The sequence below is a fragment of the Aegilops tauschii genome, chromosome 6 (assembly GCF_002575655.3).
Source record: "Aegilops tauschii subsp. strangulata cultivar AL8/78 chromosome 6, Aet v6.0, whole genome shotgun sequence".
NCBI classification, from domain to species: Eukaryota; Viridiplantae; Streptophyta; class Magnoliopsida; order Poales; family Poaceae; genus Aegilops; species Aegilops tauschii.
The window spans coordinates 473,476,937-473,497,301 of record NC_053040.3 but is presented as its reverse complement, the minus strand read 5'-3'; the positions used below and the strand labels follow the sequence as shown (position 1 = coordinate 473,497,301).

Below are 20,365 nucleotides of genomic sequence, written 5' to 3'. Positions count from 1 at the left end.
TTGCGAACTGCAATGAACAAATTTTGAAATCAGTGTATTTTTTTGAGTTTGACAAAGATTTTTGAAAATGATGAACAAAATTTGAAATTTATTTAGGTCGGTGAACAATTATTGCATTTTGGTGAACATTTTTAAATACGATGAACAAAAAAGTTGAGTTCAATGAATATTTTTTGAAAATGATGAACGAAATTTGAATTTAATGGTTTTTTAAAATTGGTGCACAATTTTTTGAATTTGATGAACATCTTTAAAATCTGAGAAACAAAAAAGTTGAATTCGATGAACAATTTTTGAAAGTGATGAACAAAATTTGAATTTAATGAACATTTTTTAGGTCAGTGAACAATTTTTGCATTTTGGTGATCGCAAGAGAGGAGAGGTCCCTACGTTTTTTTTTTCAAAAATGATCCAATGTTCAAAATTTTGTTCACAAATTACAAATTTTTTTCCTTTTTGAATCAAAGTTTGCTTATTCAAAATAACAGAGGAGCTTTGGTTGCATGGAGTAAGAGGCCCACGACCAATGCGTGAGCCACTGTCCGGACAAAAGCATCACTGTCAGTTAGTGGGAGAAGTCCAACCTGGATCATGACCAGATCAAGTATGCATGCTTGGATGCCTATGCGAGCTTCGAGGTTTACAGGCGACATTCCAACATAACGGGTTATCTTAGAACTCGTTGAAAGGTTTGTTCGTCGGTGGCCGCGTGCCAGTTGTGGCAGAGGGCGCGAAGGGCGGCGTGGGAGGGAGGCGCGGGTGAAGATGCATGTGGCATCGCAAAGATCTGAAGATGTACCAGAAACTAGAAATAAAAGAAGGGCTAGCCGAAATTACCCGTGGCAAGAAGCTTTCACTAAAAGCCGTATAATACAGAAGGCCCCGGGGCGGAGGCCAGCTCTAGACTGAAGAAGGCTACGTGGTCGTCAACAGCCGCGGGCTACTTGAAGTTGGTTCTGTCCGACGCGCGGTACCCATATGCAACATATGGTTCAACCCTGCGTAGCATGTTAATGGTGGCCTTGTTGACCTTCGGGAACACGCCATTGAAGACGTGCGCCTGTCAACACCAGGCGACAGTGGAGTGGGAGCTATGGCAGCTCGAGTGGCGCCTGACAACTCCCAGGAGGACGCCCTCCCACATTAGTCCACAGACTGATTGAAATCGCCACAACGGACGACACCAACAACGTCCCGGTCGGAGAGGAGGAGTGCACGATGGAAGGATGAGATGCTACCGTCAACGGCGGAAACAAAGTAGCCCAGCAGCAAAGCTAGCGAGGTGAAGCCTGATGACGGCTCAGACCATGACGCCGTGACGGGCTAGAGCACGGCCTTGCCGTGCGCTGCCACCTCCTCCGGATCAGGGTCAATTTCTTCTGGTGGAGGCGTCTGCGGCACCGAGATCCGTGACAGATGGTTGAGCGCGAGCGTTACTTCGCTGTTTAAACTTCTTGCTTTACCCCACTTTGTCGCGGGTACAGGCTTTATTTTATTGATCATCATAATGACTTGTGCTTACAATGAGCATCTAAGTATAAAATGGGCGGAGCAGGTTTATGTTCCATGGACGCGGGACACACCGGACGAGGCACTCCGGCTCGTCAGGCGGTAGGCGGAGAAAGATCTCGGTGAGGAGGTGCTCCACCAGATCCGTCGCCGGGGATCCGGTCGGCGCTGGCGTAGGCATCGTGGCTTTGGCCTGTAGGCTGTGGTCGGTGGAGGCGAGGGTTTTGTGTGGGTGAGGAAGAGAGCTTGGACTCGGGTGCAATGCGAGGAAGAAGATGCTGGTGGTGGTGGGCGCAGCTACTCAGTCCGACTCAGCAATGTTTCGTTGGGGGTGTTGTGCCATGTGGGGCCGCAGAGGCAGTGACAGTTCAAGATGGGAGGGGTCCGGTCTAGCCCTCTGACCCGCTGCACCGGACCTCAGTTTTGTTAACGATAGGGTTAGGGGCCGACCGTTTAAAAATTAGGGCCAACGTGAACCTGCCCCTTTGGACCCCGGGTAGAACCGCACCTCTCCATCTCGTTCCTCTCGACGCCGCCGGCCGCAGATGCATGGGTTAGGTGAGCTGCTGACACCGCCCCTACTTACTTTCCTCGCGCAGCCGCGGGCAGGCAAAGGGGTCAAACACGACCATGCACCGGCCGTCGCTACATCGACGGAAATTTGTCGCCGGAGGCCGCTACCGCCGCGCCGCTTCAGCCGCTCGCCGTGTGGCAGTCGAGAGTAAAGAGCTGGAGGCAACATCGCGCAGCCGCGGGCAGGCAAAGGGGTCAAACACGACCATGCACGGGCCGTCGCTGGTGAGGAGTAGAAGGCCTAAATTTGCCATTAGTACTAGATAATATTAGTTGAAAATAAAAATTTGAAGGCCCTACCATTTTAGATACGGGCCTATGCACCGCTGTTAGATACGGGCCTAGGCCACACGAGGGCCGGGCGCAGCTGATCCAACTTTGAGATGGAGGAGGCCTAAAATAAATTCGTCTCATCTGCCCCTGCCTCGGCTGCCTCCCACCCACCACCCCTACGAGGCTACCAGTCGCCATCCCCTACGAGGCCGTTCCTCTTGAGTCACTGACCACAGCCGCAGGCGAGGCGAAGAATAGCTGCCCCGGATTGAAGGCTCTCCCCCCCAAATTGAAGGCTCTCTCCCGGCCTCCCCCAAGAAATGGAGGACATTGAAGGCTCTTCAGCTGGTTCGTCCTCGCACCAGCACCGCGCGAGCTCGACGGCGACGGCGACGGCACCAATCCGCTCCCCCTCGCCTGCAACAGAGGGTATGTGCTCCTCCTCCTCCTTTTCCTTTTCCTCTTCCCGTACCCTCACCCCTCGCCCTCGCCCTCGATCGCCGCCCCGCTGCCAAAATCATGCGGCGGTTGGCCTCTGCGGTAGCTGATTCAACCCTGGGCCATGGCGGCAACAGAACGCTGGACAAAATCTAGGTCCAAGGGGGCGGCCCGATCCTAGATCTCAATGGCGGCCGTGACAATGAGATCCAGCCGCACAAGTGTTGTTTTATTATCACTAACTAATTAGTTTGACACTAGTAAACGTGCACGTGCAAATGCACGTCTCGTCTATTGTTGCAAACATATGTGAGAATTAACATACAAAGAAAGGTATTTTGATTAAACTAATAATACAAATATATTAGTGTTGATTTTTTTAAATAGAATGGACACGTACATATTTTTGGTCAAAACCAAAAATGGGCAGAAAATGTTATTTGATGCTATGTTTATTTATATTTGGCAAAAATGTACGAAACTTTCCTGGGGTGATCCGTTGAGGCTTGGTCGTATCTGAACCATAGCTACACCTCTTGATCGGCACAATGCCACAGCATCACTTGGGGGCTTGGTCGTATCCGAAGCATAGCTACACCTCTTGATCGGCGCAATGCCACAGCATCACTTGGGGGCTTGGTCGAACCCGAACCATAGCTACACCTCTTGATCGGCGTAATGCCACAGCATCACTTGGGGGCTTGGTCGTATCCGAACCATAGCTACACCTCTTGATCGGCGCAATGCCACAGCATCACTTGGGGGCTTGGTTGAACCCGAACCATAGCTACACCTCTTGATCGGCGTAATGCCACAGCATCACTTGGGGGCTTGGTAGTATCCGAACCATAGCTACACCTCTTGATCGGCGCAATGCCACAGCATCACTTGGGGGCTTGGTCGAACCCGAACCATAGCTACACCTCTTGATCGGCGTAATGCCACAGCATCACTTGGGGGCTTGGTCGAACCCGAACCATAGCTACACCTCTTGATCAAATTTAGGGCCTGGCAGCCCGTGAAAAGCCTCGACTACAACGGTTTTATTTGCCTTTTGCTAAGTTTCTCTTTCTTTTGATAAGATTTGTGATGTTTTCAAACCGGTGTTTATCAACCCGGTTAGGTTGTCAACTACAAGTTGTCAGTACATGGTCAAGTTATAATCCGGAGACTATCAGCCCGGTCTGGTTTGACTCATAGTCACCAGTATGGAATAAACCGGTGTTTATCACAACCCAAAACGGTTTTATTGTAAACCGGCATCATATAACAGGAGTTACTTTTACTCCAGATTAGGGTTATTACCCTCGTTACAAGGTTGGTCAGCCAACAATATGCCTAAAGGTCACAGGTATCATATATTTCCATGTTTGGTTATCTTTTACAACCTTGGTTATAAATCTTGGTCATTTGTATATTTGGGTATCATGATCCGCCCGGTGGTAAACCGCCAGGGCGCGTTAAGCTTCTTATCTGCAGGAACGGCTTGAATAAATAGCTATGGATTATGAACATCATATCTTAAGCATGGCGGATTAACACGCATCAGTTGCAGATAAATATGCACGAAGGCATAGCAGACCAAGTGTTTTAACATTACAAGGTGTTTCAGTGCCAAAGGGATAATTGTTTCTCAATAAGCATTGCAGCGTGGAAATTAAACCGGCCCCCGGATTATGATCGCTGAACAGCTTGACCTGACGGTTGCGGATCATCTTGCACCGGTTCATCTTCTTCGTCTCTACCCAGCGGCTGGAAGTCAACAGTTGTCCAGTCGATCCCAGTTAAAACTTGGAACACAGCCTCGTCGCTTATAAGGGTGGACGGTTCAATGTCAGGGGCATAAGTGTGCTTACGGATTGGAGGGATCAGGTTTTGAGCCTCAGGAGTTGGTGCAACAACCCGCTTGTTATTGGTATCATAGCTCGCCTGGTAAAATGAAAGATCAGCCTCTTCAGCAAGTTGACAAGCCAGTGGACATACTTCCCAGTTTATGGTGCGGAGATCTTCGGTGCCAAACTCTGATCCGTCTTCTTTTAAGCTTGGGTAGCCTTTAGCCATGTCCGTCGGATCAGATCAGGCACCCATGCTTTTGCCCGGGTTAGTGCGGTCAGAGCGCCAGCCCTTGCAGCAGACCTCTTCAGCTCTTCTATCCGGGCAGGCAGCATAGATAGCCTGTCTAAGGTATCCTTGATCAACGTCGGGGGCGGCTTATTGTGAGAAGCGGTGCAGATAATTTGTTGTGCGCCAGTATACAGTTGTTCTATCAGCGTGTAGGCAGCCTTCAGCTTCTTCTGAACATCAGAGCCCATATGACTAATGCGAGTTCCTGCATCATTGCAAACATCAGTAAACCGGTAACGCATGGGAAGATATGTTAATAGTATAAAGCAAGGATGCTTATCGAACACAGCAGCAGTCATGGCATGTATCTGCCACTTTACACCAGTCAGCTCATCTACCACTGGTTTGAGAGCTGCTTCTGCGTCTTCAGCTCTTTTCTGCAAAGTGGATTTCTTTGTGTTCCAATCCGCCCACTCCTTGGCGAAGCTCTCCTTTAGCTTTTCCATAGTGGCTAAGGCGCTCGTCAGCTCATCTTTTGCTTTGGAAGTTTCGGTCTGTTGGGACTTGATGTTCTCTTGCAGATCAGCGGTTTGACTCTCCTTCTTGCTCAGTTCAGCCTATAAAGAGACAGATACATATGAGTTAACAGTGCATATTTGAAGTACCAAACACATAACAAGTTATGCCCTTGATACTTGGGGGCTAATGCATATTGGTTCTTTATTAGAAATTTCTACAAGTCCCAAGCACAATACAAGTATTAATCTTGGCACTTGGGGGCTAATGTGTGTTTGCACAAAAACTGTTGGTATGGGAATTCTTCTACAGTCCCGATTCATCTTTATAAAGTTAAACCGGCCCTTGGGGGCTATACCAGTGAAAGAGCAGTATGGCAAATTTTTAAGGAACCGGTCCATCTTAAAAAAGGTAATCCGGTCCCTGGAGGCTAAATATGCAAAGTTAAGTTATGACAAAAGTCTCGGTTTAGATTGGTATCATAAACCGTCGCTTGGGGGCTACTAGGAGTTGATAAACTGCAATTGGACAAAAGAGAAAAACAGTAGTTACCTCATATCGCTCCTTCATCAAGTTTACCAAACTAGCTTCATAAAGACGGTTCAAGAAGCCAGAGTGAATATCTTGAGCATTGAGATGGGCGTAGCTTGATAAATCGGCATTCCATTTGACTTTGCCGATAGCAGAGAGATCATCCTTGGCAGTATGCTTTGACAAAGCTAGAGGATTGCCAGGAGTGGTATGGCCAGTGCCAGTAATCATAATGTCATCATCTTGGTCATCAGCAGCCTTCGCTGGAGTTGGCGGTTTGTCAGTACCCTTAACCGGACTGGCCGGTTTGTCACCAGTTCGGACAGGGCTGGTTGGCCGGTCTGCATGGCTTGTAGTGTCAACTTGCACTTGTTCAGCAAGTCATAGTCTTGAGGCGGCGGATCGTTAAGCATGTCATCAGCTTTGGTTTCTTCCAGATCTGGAGTTGTTTCCGGTTCAGCAGCTACATTATCATCAGCCGGTTTGCTTAACCGAGCTTTCTTGCTGGGTCTTGGCTTGGCGCTGAGAAAAGATAGACATAAGGATCAATACAGTATGTAAAGATAACACATCAAGAATAAAGACACGTGCATAGCTCACCCAGGAACTGTTTTGAGGGGTGGAAGCTGTGTGGCCAATGACTCGCCAGGGGATGAGTGAGAAGTACCCTGATAATTTGAATCAGACGGGTTAAGAGGCTTGCGAAAACAACCTGCTTTTGGGCATGAAGTATCAATGGGATAAGAGACCTCTGATTGGTGTTTCCGAACCGGACTGTTCGGTAAACCGGCGGAGGTAACTACCTGGCCGCTGTGCCAGGTGGTACGGCGAGCCTCGTGCTGCTGCGTCTTCAAAAGAAAGTTTGGGTCCAAGTAAGCAAGAGGGTGAGAAAATTTTACTTTCCGGTTTGCTTGACGGATTTTTGATGTTGGCAGAGGATCTGAATCAGAGGAAATAATGGTTACCTCTACGTCCTAAGCATGACTGCTTTCAGCGTCGTCTTGATAATAATCATTGTCAATGAGATGTACAAAAAATGAACCAAGAGAGTCAAGTTCTACCTCTGGTTCCGGGTTACCCACATCGTCATCAGCTGGTAGATCAGAGGATGCAGTGGTCCTTCTCTTGGCAGGTTTTTTAACAACCTTGGTCTTTGGACGAACTGGCTTGACCGATTTATCTTGCGGCTTCGCCGGTTTGTCTTGGGATGGTTTCTTATTCCGGAACGGATCATCACCCTGTCAGAAAATAATCACACTTTCAGAGAATATTTGGACGGAAGCAACTTCAGATAAAAAGATTATATGATTCTTACAGCTGGTGGTTTGTTGAAGGTGCAGAAAGGGAGTAGTCCGGTTTGGGCACAGACAGCCTCCGGTTCATTCAGTATCTTTTTTACAGCCTCAGTGACTTCTGCATCTGTAAGCCGAATGTCCATGTGCCGCTGAGCATCCTTCAAACTCCCCGTGTACTCACACATCAATCCGGAGCGCCGGCTTAAGGGCAGAATACTCTAGCTTATCCAGCAACGAGCAAGATCAACTCCTGTCAAACCGTTCGCCATGAAGGCTCTAAGCTTTGATAATTTGAGGAAAAGGATGTGTGTTGCTAAGGCGTTCAGGGCGGTAACCCGGCAGGGGGTTTTCATCAGATGGAGATGTATCCATGCAGTAAAACCAAGTCTGGTTCCACTCTTTGGGGTGACTGTGGAGTTTGGGGTGAGGGAAGGTGACTTCCTTCCTTTTCTGAACCGCCATTCCACCCAATTCCATATTGGGTCCATCTGAGAACTCTGTGCGACGGTTTAAGTGAAATAAATCCCTAAACAGTTCGACTAAAGGTTTCTCTTGCAGATAAACCTCACAAAAGACGATGTTGGTTACAGAATTGGGACCGATGTCTTGAGGGCGTAGCTGAAAACTATCCAGTACATCCCGGAAATTTTTTGAACTGGGAGGGCTAAAACCTCGTCCGAGATGATCAGCGAACACGACTACCTCTCCATCCTTGGGTGTAGGAAGATTTTTCGGACCAGGAACCCTCCAGTGGATGACATCTTTCTTGGCTAAAGCGCCCGTTTTAACAAGGTTGTTTAGCTGTTCTTCGGTCACTCGAGAAGGAGCCCAATTGCATTCGTAGACTTGTTTGGCCATGGCAATGGAAGTCTGAAACATGATTGTTGCCGGTTTAAGATTCATGGCGAACAACTATACAGCAGTATAAGGATACAAGCATATTGATAAACTGGAGTTGGTTATTCGTAAACCGGAATCTGACAATGGAAACAGTGTAATGCATTGGCGGTTCAACAGGGGACTAATGGTATCTACCGGGTCATCATTTTTTCTGTGAAGTTAAACCGCCTAGTCTGGTATTGAAAAATCAGATCTAAGAGGCATAAGTGAAAGAAAAACAGGTTTCAGAATTTGGCATTATAATTTTGGATCTACCACGCGTTGGAAAAATAAAATATATTCTGACCTAATTTCCAGCGTACTAAAAGTTCACCAAGTTGAGATGAGTTGGATATCAAACAGGTGCTAAAACTACTACCGCGCGAGATCTATGTGGTTTTGGATCTAATTCATGGAATAAATAAGGAAAAAGAAGGGCGGCGACGAACACTGATGAACGACAGAAACCCTAAGTGTAGATCTATGATAAGAGAAAGGGGAGACTTACGGAGGCTGTTCAGCAGCGGCGACGCGCGGAGGAGCTCTGGTACGTTCAGGTCGATGCAGCGGCCAAGGTTGGTGTAGCAGTTGAAGGTTGACGGCGGCGGCCGAGGTCGAAGGTTCAGGCGTCGCGAGGATGACGATGACGCGAAGAGGCACGAGGGGGGAAATGGAAAGACCCCCTGGCCCTATTTATAAGGGAGGTAAATGACAGGCGCGAAAATCGAGGAGCCGAATTTTTTGGATATGAGGCGCAGCTATCGCCTCGATTGTCGGAGGCTCATTAATGAAGGTGGGTTATACACAGTTTTAAATAGCAGGTGACGTCATGGCGGTTTACCATGATCCTAGAAGATGATGTCACGACGGTTTACAAGATTATGTGAAGATGTTTAAGAAGCAAATTTCTTAAGTATTGAGGATTGACATGAACCAGTTCAAGTCAATCTGGGGCCTAATGTTGGGGATATTACCACTGGGCGTAAACCGGCTAGGAGAGGCCGGGTTAACCCCATGAGTAGCTCATCTGTATTGGAAGTCCATGAAGACAGACGGTGACGCTTCAAGTAGGGCCAGGGCCCAAAGCCGGTTTAAGGCCTGTAGACATAAACCGGCATTGATATGTAGACTTGTGTTGTAAGATAGAAGTAGCAGAGACCGAGCCGGACACGATTATGAGCCGGCCTCGGGATTCTGTAAACCGGCGGGCATCAACCCATGTATATAAGGGGACGACCCGGCGGCGGTTCAGGGACAACAGACAACAACTCGAGACTCAGGCAAAGCATATTTGCTCCCTGGTCATCGAAACCCCATCAATTCCATCACAACTAGACGTAGGCTTTTACCTTCATCGTAAGGGGCCAAACTAGTATAAAACTCTCTTGCGTCCCTTGTCCGCTTTAACCCCTTTAAGCTAACCCGTAGCGATGGCTCCACGACTAATCCTTTCTCTAGGACATCTGCCGTGACAAAACCACGACAACTGTCGTTGGAGGTGCAAGCATGACCGCCTTTGGAGGTGCCTTTCGCCGCATCCCCTCAATTTTTTTGCCTTCGACTCACTCGCATGTGTTTCCAATGAGTACAAAATACTCTAGACCAGGTTTTTTACTATTAGGGGTAATACTTTAGACCAGGTACACAAGTCACTTGAAATAGGAATGGGTCATACGTGTTGGGAAGGAAGGATAACAGTGTGGGCCCTACGTCTTCCAAACCCACAACAAACCAGGGAGCTTCCTTTCAAGGGGGCTTAGAGTTTGTAGGGATGTCAGAAAATAACCAGTCTTTTTTCTTACTTTCATAGTAAGAAAAGTGAAGTCGGTTTTTTTTTTGCAGGTAATGCTATGATAGTTTCAACCAGCAAGGATGCCAGCAAGGATGTAAGTTTTTGTTTATTCATTAAGTTTGTTTTCTGAATAATCCTTGGTTAATCTAGTTACACCATATTGTTTATAGACATACCCACAAACTTTAAAACACATAAATGAAAATAATAACTAGGTTTAAACATAGGTCCACAACTCCACATATTACATATATAACCAACATGTAGCGACAAGACATTGTCCTAATATTACATAGCCAACCACGGAAAGTTCACATTGCACTTGCACACAGCCAAGTGTTAATAATCAGCACAAAATAGCACAATTTCTTATCATTTGCATCATCCATCTTAAGGAGCAGAACAACCATCTCTTTCTTGATATCACTAGGAACCTTTCGGCAAGGTTTAACATTATTTTTCTTAATGCAAGAAAGGCGCCACTTTGTCCTCGTAACGCCACTCCCGCGCGTATCTTGTCACAGAAATTGCACTTCAGGGACTGCCTTTTGCTCAGATCTGGCTGAGTACAATACTTCCAAGCTAGATCATCTGAGACAACAGGCACTGGTGCTGTAGCAGCTTGTTGTACTGAGGCAGTGCTTGATATACCTAGCGAACAAAAAATGCAAACGGAATAAATTCTCTGTCCATATATCAGAAGTAGGAGCTAGCGCATCCGTGTCATCGGCACCGCCATGGTCGCTGGTGCTCATGTTCTGTTCTTTGGAGGAGAGACGGGAAACGTGAATTGGGGGCTAGGGTTACGAGCAGGTGGGTACTGGTAGTTTCTACTTTGGCGAAATAATTGGGCCGCACCCGCGCCGCATGGATGAAATTTTTCACAAAATCTTTTGGGCCTGAGCGGGATGCTATAGCGTTTAACGGGAAGCCTCATTTAGTGGCGTTAAACCTCATTTAGCGGCGCTATTGCATTTTTTCGCCGTTAGCCTACAAAGCATGTAGCTGTAACGGAAAGCCTCCCAGCAGACTATAGCGCCGCTATAGCCGAAGATTTTAAAAGTTTGATCAGGTGTAAACACATACATGACAGTTTTTTCTATAATACCTAACTAAATAACATGGCGTATAGATTGATCAGAGCTGTTCATTTTCTATAGCTTATGTTTAGTTAATCTTAGCCGGTCCTTTTCTTCTGTTTTAAGTATATAATAGATCCTTTTGACATCTGCAGGATGGGAAATCAATATCTCAATGCGCGCCCTGGACCCTCTGCGACACCATTATCACAAGACAAAGAAATGTTGATATTTATCAACAACATTCTGTTCAATACTTTATTTGGAATGCAGCGTGTTCACCCGAAGAAGAAAGTGATTGATTTTTTGATAGATTGTTTTGATGAAAAGTCAAGATTGTTCGTCATCAATGGGGAACCTATTGATGTAAAAAAATTGGTACCGAAAATAATTGGTCTGTCCAATTGTGGGAAAGACATTGTTATTGACCCGTCTTATACGGGGCATTCTGAGCTGAGAGATTTGCTCACAGAAAAGGGGAAGTCTATTTATGCTACTCATGCTTACAACTTGATGAGCAAGGAGGGAGTTTTAGATTACCTTAGCCGCTGCATTGTGTTCATCCTAGAAACATGTGCTTATTTCTTGGCTCCAAAGTCCAATCGGACCATGGAGAGAGAATTTTGAGTATTTTCAAAGATGTTGAAACGCTTGATGACATAAAGAACATGAAGTGGTGTGATTTCATCGGAGACCTCATAGCATGGAGGTCGAAAGTGTCACTGTTGTCTACACCTACTGGCAGTAAGTGATGTTTTTTTCAAGTGAGTAAGTTTGAATAAATTTACTTGCAAACTGATTTTCTGATTAACTCTTGTTTTTCATGCAGGTCATATTTTATGATTTGGTGACTCCAAATATAAACATACTTGATAAAAGATTTCCACGCATAAATCATATCACCCAAGCTGAGCTTGACACATTGGATGTTATGAGCTTACCTAAATTATTGAAGAATGTAAGAACACCTATGAGTTTCAAATCTGGTTTTTACCAATATTTTCATCTAAAATCTTTTTGCAGACCAAGCCATTGTGTCAGTCTATTTACAGTAAGGATTACCAAGTGAGAGAGGTGGCAAGGCCTGATGCAAACATGACATTGGCATTATCATCAGCATAAAAATTCTTATCGATCTCTGATTGCAAACGCTAAAGCTTTAATTCTTTTTTGCCTGTTCAGTTATTGAAGGAGTTAGACGTATCGATCTCTGATTTACTGCTTGAGGTATCTGTTGTACCTGAACAAGTCAAGATGATTCGTGATATGAAGGGTACTACATCCGATAGAGGTTGTAAGGGAAAGCTTACTCGTTTGGAGGGACAAATAAGAAACAAAGGGCATCTATCAATAAGAAGACTAAGAAACTGCAGAAGCTGCACAAGAACCTTGCTAACTTATTGAAAATCCTTGGTATTGCTAGACATGCTTAGATCAAAGTCAGTCTATGATACGTTGTGTCAAACCTTGTGCCCTTTTTTACATTATGTTGTGTCAAACCTTGTGCTATAAGCTGGTATCCCCAGTTGTTTCAAACCTCGTTGTTGCTATGCTTATATGTACTAATTTCTGAAGTTCATGCACATCTTGTTCTGCATATGTGTTGTCTGCACTGTGATGTTTCTAAAAAATTTATCAAGGAGCATTGCATAAGCATCAATCCTGAACAAAAATGCAAATCGTAGGAATAGAACATCTGATACAAACACAAGCCGGAAACGAGTTGTTATATTATTCAAATCCAGAGTTCCAAACATGACGAATTTTTGAAATTAAATTAAATTAGTTGCGGGATTTTTGTCCAAAACGGAGGCATAACTTTGCCTCATCTATTCCAGCACAACAATTTTGCACATGTAGGCACAACAGTATTTGTGTCTGAAAGCAGGGGTGATCCCTCATCTTTCTTGCATTAATAAAATCAGCATTAATCTTACAACCTGAAGGGCCTCGGGGACAGACGGGTTTTCAGGTGCTACATTGAAGTTTAAGGTGTGAAGACACCACTATAAAAGTATTTGCCCAATCATCATATAATTCTTCCATTGCCCTCTGTTTTGCTTTCCACAACATGGTATATTTTACCTTAATGGGGTACTGCTTTTTCAAGTCCACTTTAAGTTTCTTTGTTGTAGTGTTTGGTTTCTTGGCTAAAATTGAAGTGATCTTTTTTGGAATCCAAATATGTGATGTCATGGTTGATACTCTCTATGAACTTGTAATATAGGTACTCCCATCAGGTTGAATTCTAGCAGATATCTACCACTTGCAAGGCCTGGCGCTTCAATCAAAACCTCTGCACCTTGCATAAAATTTCTTTCCATTACTCCACACAGTCTTGGCATCAAACTCATGTTTGACTGCATAAGTCTTGAAACACATCCTAAACTCCTTCATGCTTGGGAACAACTTGCCTACTTAAATAACAGGATTTTCTTTGTCATACACACTTACAAGCTCATCATCATGTGCATCATCTACAACATCTGCAACATCTTTCATCAATTGTCCATCCACATCTTCACAAGCATCTATGTTAGCATCATTAGGCAAACTCGATTCACCTCTCTCTTCCTTATCTTGATCATCTACTGGAATGCCAAAACTTTTGGCCATCTCAGTGTCAGCCATTGGTGCAATGACCAAATTAGTAGTGTCTTCTAATTGTACTGAATTCCAATCAACACCAACAACCCTTGCAGCACCATCACAGCCCTCTTGTACATCTTGATCATCCCCCTCTATTACTGTCACTTCACCCGTACACATGGGCGTTATCTATCTCTATGAAGCCCAATCATCATCCACCATCTGCGAAGCCAACGTTGAGGGCACATATCCATCCTTAGAATCTGATTTTAGATCAACGAGCTCTGCATTAAACGTAGTCTGTTTGCTTGCCCAGCCATCTTGCCGATCGATTTCATCAACCATCTCTTCACCATTCTCAATTCTCACATACTCACCCTTCCAATTATCAAAACGTAACAATGCTACCTCTTGCTTTGGATCCCAAAAAATGCTCTCCCCAATTTTCTCCACAACATTCCTCACGACCCTCTCTTCCATGCTCTGTATTTCCTGTGGATCAATCTCTGCAAATTCAACCTCCCATTTTCACAATTGTATCTCTCTCTATGTGTCGCACGCTACCATCAACTAGCTTTGATTTAGATGGAAATAATTCAACACTGAATTCGAAGGTCCAAGCACCATTGACCCTGTTTATCCATGGCGGGCACTGTGAGGCAGCGGTAGCAGACGAGGCACACATCACATAGGTTGGAAAGGGTGATTACCTGGTCGACATTGTCTATTTTGGCTCCATCTTGTTCAGCCCAACGCCGCCGCTCCCCAATCCCACCCACCTCCACAATCTGAATCCTGTGGAAAACAAAGGCTCACTTGGTCAGATCTAACTCAAGATGGAGGGGAACAGGTCTAGGGTGCCGAATACACTCACCACATACGCCGCCTTGGCCATGAACGAAAGCTCCACCGGCAAAACTAAAGCTCCGCCCCCGTCAACGACGAGAATGAAGAAGGGAGCAGCAACCAGAAGCAGGGGAGAAGCATGGGTTTAGTCAGGGGGGGAATCGATGCACTGCCAAGTGGAACCCACCACCAGATGCACTAATTAGCTTGACCCCCTGTTTTTAACTTAACCACAATCCCGTTGACGACCGTTCCCGTGTTTTAACCACATGGTCGTATTGCGGCTATTATTGCCATGTAAGATAGCGCACACGAGCTATTTCTGGCAACTACGTTGCATCCTTTCTAATTCGCATCAAAAACGTCACACTAGAGCTATTTACCCATTAGCTCGAGATTCTCGATAAAATGGAATCTATCAACTCGAACGGCGGAAAAAATAAACATGATTTCAAGATGAAGCAATTACTGTCTTCATCAGTAAATAAAGAGTGAAAGAGAAGAACAAACAAAATGATTTTGCATAGATGGTACTGATTTATAGGAAGAACAAAGATGTTTCCTAACTAACATAGTCTAACCAGCATTTAGAGAATAATTAAACTTGTTGGAATTTAACGGCGATTCTGAACCTCATCATGGTGTCCTTACACTCTATTTAGGATTAGGAATAGGGGTAAACAAATGCAATCCAATTAATGTTATTATTCTAAAAAATAATAATGTTAAAGTATAATTGATATTGAATATGAATGGATTTGTAAAACTAATGTGTAATTACAGGAGACATGTTAGAACAAATAGGAAGATTGCACAAACAAATAAAGCGTGAAGAATTAAAATAGGTAACTTACAGTTTGAGCTTGACGATGGAGCCTTTATGCTAATGTGATCACTAAGTACACCACATGTCTATAAGATTTGCAAAATCTTGTGAATTCCCTCATCAACCTTATCAGATTCAATGTTAACACCCTTGAGGTGTGCACACATGAATGATTGTTCTATTGTCTCTTGGGCCCCTGTGGCTCTAGTGAGGATCAATATAATGCATATCATTCAATATAATGCACATATGTGAAAATACTCACAAAATATACCTTTGTATTATGAAGCTGAAGAGTGAGCATCTCAAGAATTGGCGAGTGTTGTAGAATGCAAACTAGGTCAGTAGCTGTGAACCACTCATTGAGTAACAAATTCTTTAATTTGCAAAATATTGGGCACCATTCTAAATCCCATCTGTAGATAAAATGGAGAGGCTGCAAATGAACAAGAACAAGTCTGAGACTCAAAGCAAAATAATTTAAGTTAGTACAAACTTCGGGTAGATTCTTTTAAATTCAAAACTAAGCTACACTATATCCAATGAAGATGCTATGTTATTCAATCATTGATTGAAGAGCCATTGCTATAGATGTCTAAGTCTAACAATGGATAGTACAAGAGAAACTGCGGGTGGCAAATAACACTAGGGAAAAAGGCAGTAAGTGCAAGTCTACCGTTTCAGGTCCAGCTATCAACTCTAAATCAACAACAGTGCCATTGAGAAGCACACCCTCGTCACTAGATAAGCATGACAGGCACAACCATGAAAACCAAAATACTTCAGGTTCTTATCACAAGAACCGTGACATGCATGGCCAAGCCCAACATGTGCTGTTACTAGAAATGGCATGGCCTCGAGGAAAGGGATCACGCCATTAAAATCAATATGTTGCAGTGAGATAAGATCCAGGGCAAAAGTACAGATGTGGAAATCCAGATGCACCGTACAGAAATTGGTGATGCAGAAACACTTTAGCAATGTTGGGTGGCAAATAACAAGAATAAAAAAGGGCAGTAAGTGCAAGCGTACCATTGGACCAAAAACTATCAACTCCAACTTGACAGCATTGGACAAACCATTGAGAAGCATCAAAATCACAATTTTCCCTGCCCTGGACACAGAAATCGCGACGACTCAAGCCGTATATAGGCTGTTTCTAGCAGTGGCATTTCCTGAAAGAAAGGGGTGAGGCCCTCAAAATCATCCAACTGCAATGAGATGAGACCCGGGGCACAAATCCAAATGCGTTCATCTAAGTAACAAGAGAGTGTGATGCACAAACACTTCAGTGATTTGGATGATATCTTCCGTGCATAAATAATGCAGTGTTGCATCTTTAGATCCTCTAAGACCGGGCACCCGTAGAAATCCAAAGCAGAGTCTCCTAGGGTAACGCTTTCAAGAAATATTTGCGGATAGAGCCCAGAGTAAACATCGCAGACTAGTAGCTCCTTATTAACTTGGCACGTTAGAGCGTACTCGATCAACGGCATGGTGTTTGTGTATGAGCAGTCGCTGGCCGGAGTCATCTGGACAGACATTGATCTTGCACTTCACAAGAGGCCAGACTCCACGGACATGGATGAGCAGCTTCACCAACTGTTGGAAACGCTCGCAGCTCGGGTTGCTTGGGTACCTTGGCCTCAGGTGGTCAAAGATGGGGAGAAGGCTGGTTGTGCGCCTCCAGAGGTCGCGCCACTGAGTGTCGAGCACGCAAGTCTGCAACCGCCGGCAGGAAGGAGAGGATATGCTCGAGCAGGTCGTCGGGGAGGAGCCGGAAGGGGTCCTCGGCTCCTCGCCGGGGCCAGCAGCCTTCTTGTCCATCTCGTTGCTGCGGGAGAGGGAACGGAAATCATCAGAAACGCCAGAGAAGAGGAGAATCCGTCGCCGCGATGATCGACTCGTGGAATCCCTTGATCCACTCACATCACTCCATCTAGAAAGAAGAGAAAGAACGCAGCAGCATCACCTGAACTCGACTCGCCGACGATCTGCGGCCCTCCTGCCGCAGCCCGTGCCGTCGGTGAGGAGCTCGTCGAGCGAGCGGGCGCGCAAGGTCAGCTGAGGAGCCTGAGGACGGAGCAGTGGGGCTGGAAGTCGCAGAAGGGGAAGAGATGGAAAAAGGGAGGGGGGAAGGCGAAGGGGATTGGGGAAACGCTGCGGTGCACCCGCATTAATAACTGCCTCCGGCTTCTCCACTGCTGCGACGATTCGGTTTCAAATTTGGAACTACGCACCGGTATTCCCGCCGGAACCCAAGAGACTGAACAGAGATGCTCATATCCTCCAAAAAACACAGAGGTGCTCACGGTGCAAAAATTATTGTTGTTTCAAACGAAAAGGGTTAAAAAAATATGTAATATGTTAAGAGTATTTTGTGTAAATTTACTGGGAAAAATAGCTGAGTTTTGCATCATGCCTAAGGAGCAAATCTAGTCCATAGATTTTTTTCGGAGCAACAATTTTTGTTATTTCTCTTGGAACAAATGCTTTCATTTTTTCCCGCAAAAAGAAAAATGCTTTCATTTTTTATTAAAGTTTATAAGCACATAGTGAACCTACAATTTCCGCAGGAGCTTGTCGAGCAGGTTGCGGAAGCGAACCTTGCCGTTGCGAGCGTTCATCTCTTGATTTTTGCCGATGCAACTGATTTTTTTTAAAAGGTACGTACAAAATGAATTAATGCAAAAAAATTAACATTTATCTACGTAATGTAGACAAGCACATTTTGGCGCACCAATCTGGTCATCAATAAACATGATATGTTTTTCAAACATAGGCGTAAATGCAAGCAATACTGGTACTACTACTTAATCTTTTTGTGACAATCTATAAAGGAATCTCTTTCTACAAAAAAATAACTATTTCGGCATGTAGAGGCCACTACTAGAAAAAGGCTTACTAGTGGCACACCAGTTTTGCCTACTAATGGCGCACTACTGGTGCGCCACTAGAACCACGCCACTAGTATTTTTTACTAATGGCACACCAGGCAGTGCGCCATTAGTATAGGCCACGGTGCGCCATTAGTATGCCTCCCAGAGGGCCATATATACCCATGTGCTTTGCCATACTAATGGCGCACTGCGGGGTGATGCGCCATTAGTATCCTTTGGCATACTAATGGCGCACTGCTGGGTGATGTGCCATTAGTATCCTCTGGCATACTAATGGCGCACTGCGGTGTGATACGCCATTAGTATCCTTTGGCATACTAATGGCGCACGTTGGTGTGATGCGCCATTAGTATGTATATTAGGGATTTTTTTTTCTTTTCTGATTTTTGCACAGATTACAAAATATATTATTGGACAGAATATAAGCAGCACCACACAGCAACAGCAGATTCATCGAATACAATAGAAGAGTAGTCTCCGAATACAATTCATCATATTAGTCTCCGAATTCAAAAGACCGAACAAAGATAGAACATTACAAGTCTCGAGACCGCGAGTAGCGAGTTTGTCTTCACATTACAAGTCGATATCGATCATCTAAACTACCATCACATAGAAGAGAGCTGCGGTCATCACGATGAGCATCATCGCGATGAAACTGGTCTTCATCCGGTTCCTCCAACGCTCCCTCCTCTCTCCCGCTAGATAGCGCGCGTATCTAGATTCCGCCTCCGCCCTAGTGGTGTACCCTTTGTAACTGTTACCGCTGAAACGGTGAACCTATCTCCGACACTCCTCCCAGTCGTCGTAGACTCCGGGAACCTTACCCTTGTACACGACATACGACGGCATCTCTATGCACTAGCCAAACAACAGACAATACATAAGCAATATATAAGTATGCAACAAAAAGATCGGAAGAGAAAAGCAAGACATTAATAGCACGATTCATGGTCCTACTAATAAATAGCATCGATTACATCTAAGTTGAACGACTGTCCAAACCAAAGAGACATACAAGTTCATTAAAGTTTAATTACAACATGAGCTAATCAATGTTTCAGAACTACACATAGCATCACTACTTTCCACTCGACTCATGGGACCGGAGCGTGGATGAAGCCGCCGTCTGTCGTGATGGTCATGAAGTCGCGGGCGTTGTCAGCCTGCATTTGTAGCATTGTGTCTATCTCACTGTTGGACGGTTGAAATTTTAAGGTAGAACTGCCCCGAGGTACGAAGGACATCTTGATGGATGATTTCTGCAAACTCCGACTGGATGCGAAAGAATTCTTGTCGGATGTCCGTGTCCTGGATTGCCGCCAAGCTTGCGGCCCAATCTTTGAGATTATTTGGTAGCAGAAGGTGATTATGGTCCCGCACGATTGCCCGCGTGTGATGGAGGGCGTAGTAGGCATCCTTCTGACCGCCAGGCGGCTGCTTGACGCAGGGGAACGTCGTATTGTGGGTGAACACGTGCCTGTCGTACCTACGAACTGGCCTCTTAAAGGTGCCTCCAGATGCGGCGTAGCCGGGGAGAGCATCATCAAGAACTTTCTTGATATTTGTGTAGTCTATCTTGGAGTCACGGTCCGGGTCGAAATACGTGGCCATGGAATATTTCGGGCTTAAGAGGATGAGTGTGCAATGTGTGTCACTGCACAGAACACGGAATGTTAGAAAAAAAAAGAACGATCGAAATCTAAGAAATCATATGTTACGGGGCGGTTAGGAGATGACTTACTCGGGAAAGTAAGGCACGAGGAAGTTATCCTTATCTGGGTTTGCCAGAATGACGCCTTTGAGGCGTGAACTCGCGACTTGCCGGTCCCTAGCGCTGCCCAAGATCTTGGCACGCATGTAGAAGGGGTCGACTATCACAATGTCCGGGGTCTTGTCTCTAATGATCCGCATCTCCATACTCAGCGAAAACAGCCGAACGAAGGTGTAGTGCAGCGGATGAAGGTTAAGCATAGCAAAGATGTCATCAATCTCCTGGGACAGCTCCCAGAATTGCTCCTCATAGCGGTGAGGTTCTTCCTCCATCTCCTGGGACAGCTCCCAGAATTGCTTTCCGCCCGAACCGCCGGCCTCATCGTTGTGGGCCATGTTTCGCTCTAAATAGGAAAAAGTTTGGTCAAAAAGTTGGTTATTGTCAAGGAACAAGATCATGGTCTCATCATTTAGGGTTTGTCGACACCGAGGCCTAATCACTTGGCACTAATCACTTGGCTCTATTGCCACCTATGTTGGGT

General features: G+C 45.3%; 1 long non-coding RNA gene across 1 annotated transcript; it reads left to right on the top strand.

Moving 5' to 3' along the window:
* The first annotated feature begins 2,544 nt into the window (after positions 1 to 2,544).
* LOC141025440 (uncharacterized) lies at positions 2,545 to 12,523 on the top strand. The gene is made up of 4 exons (XR_012186895.1): positions 2,545 to 2,784; positions 9,921 to 9,964; positions 11,105 to 11,693; positions 11,779 to 12,523. It is a non-coding gene; the product is annotated as an uncharacterized lncRNA (long non-coding RNA).
* The last annotated feature ends 7,842 nt before the right edge of the window (positions 12,524 to 20,365 follow it).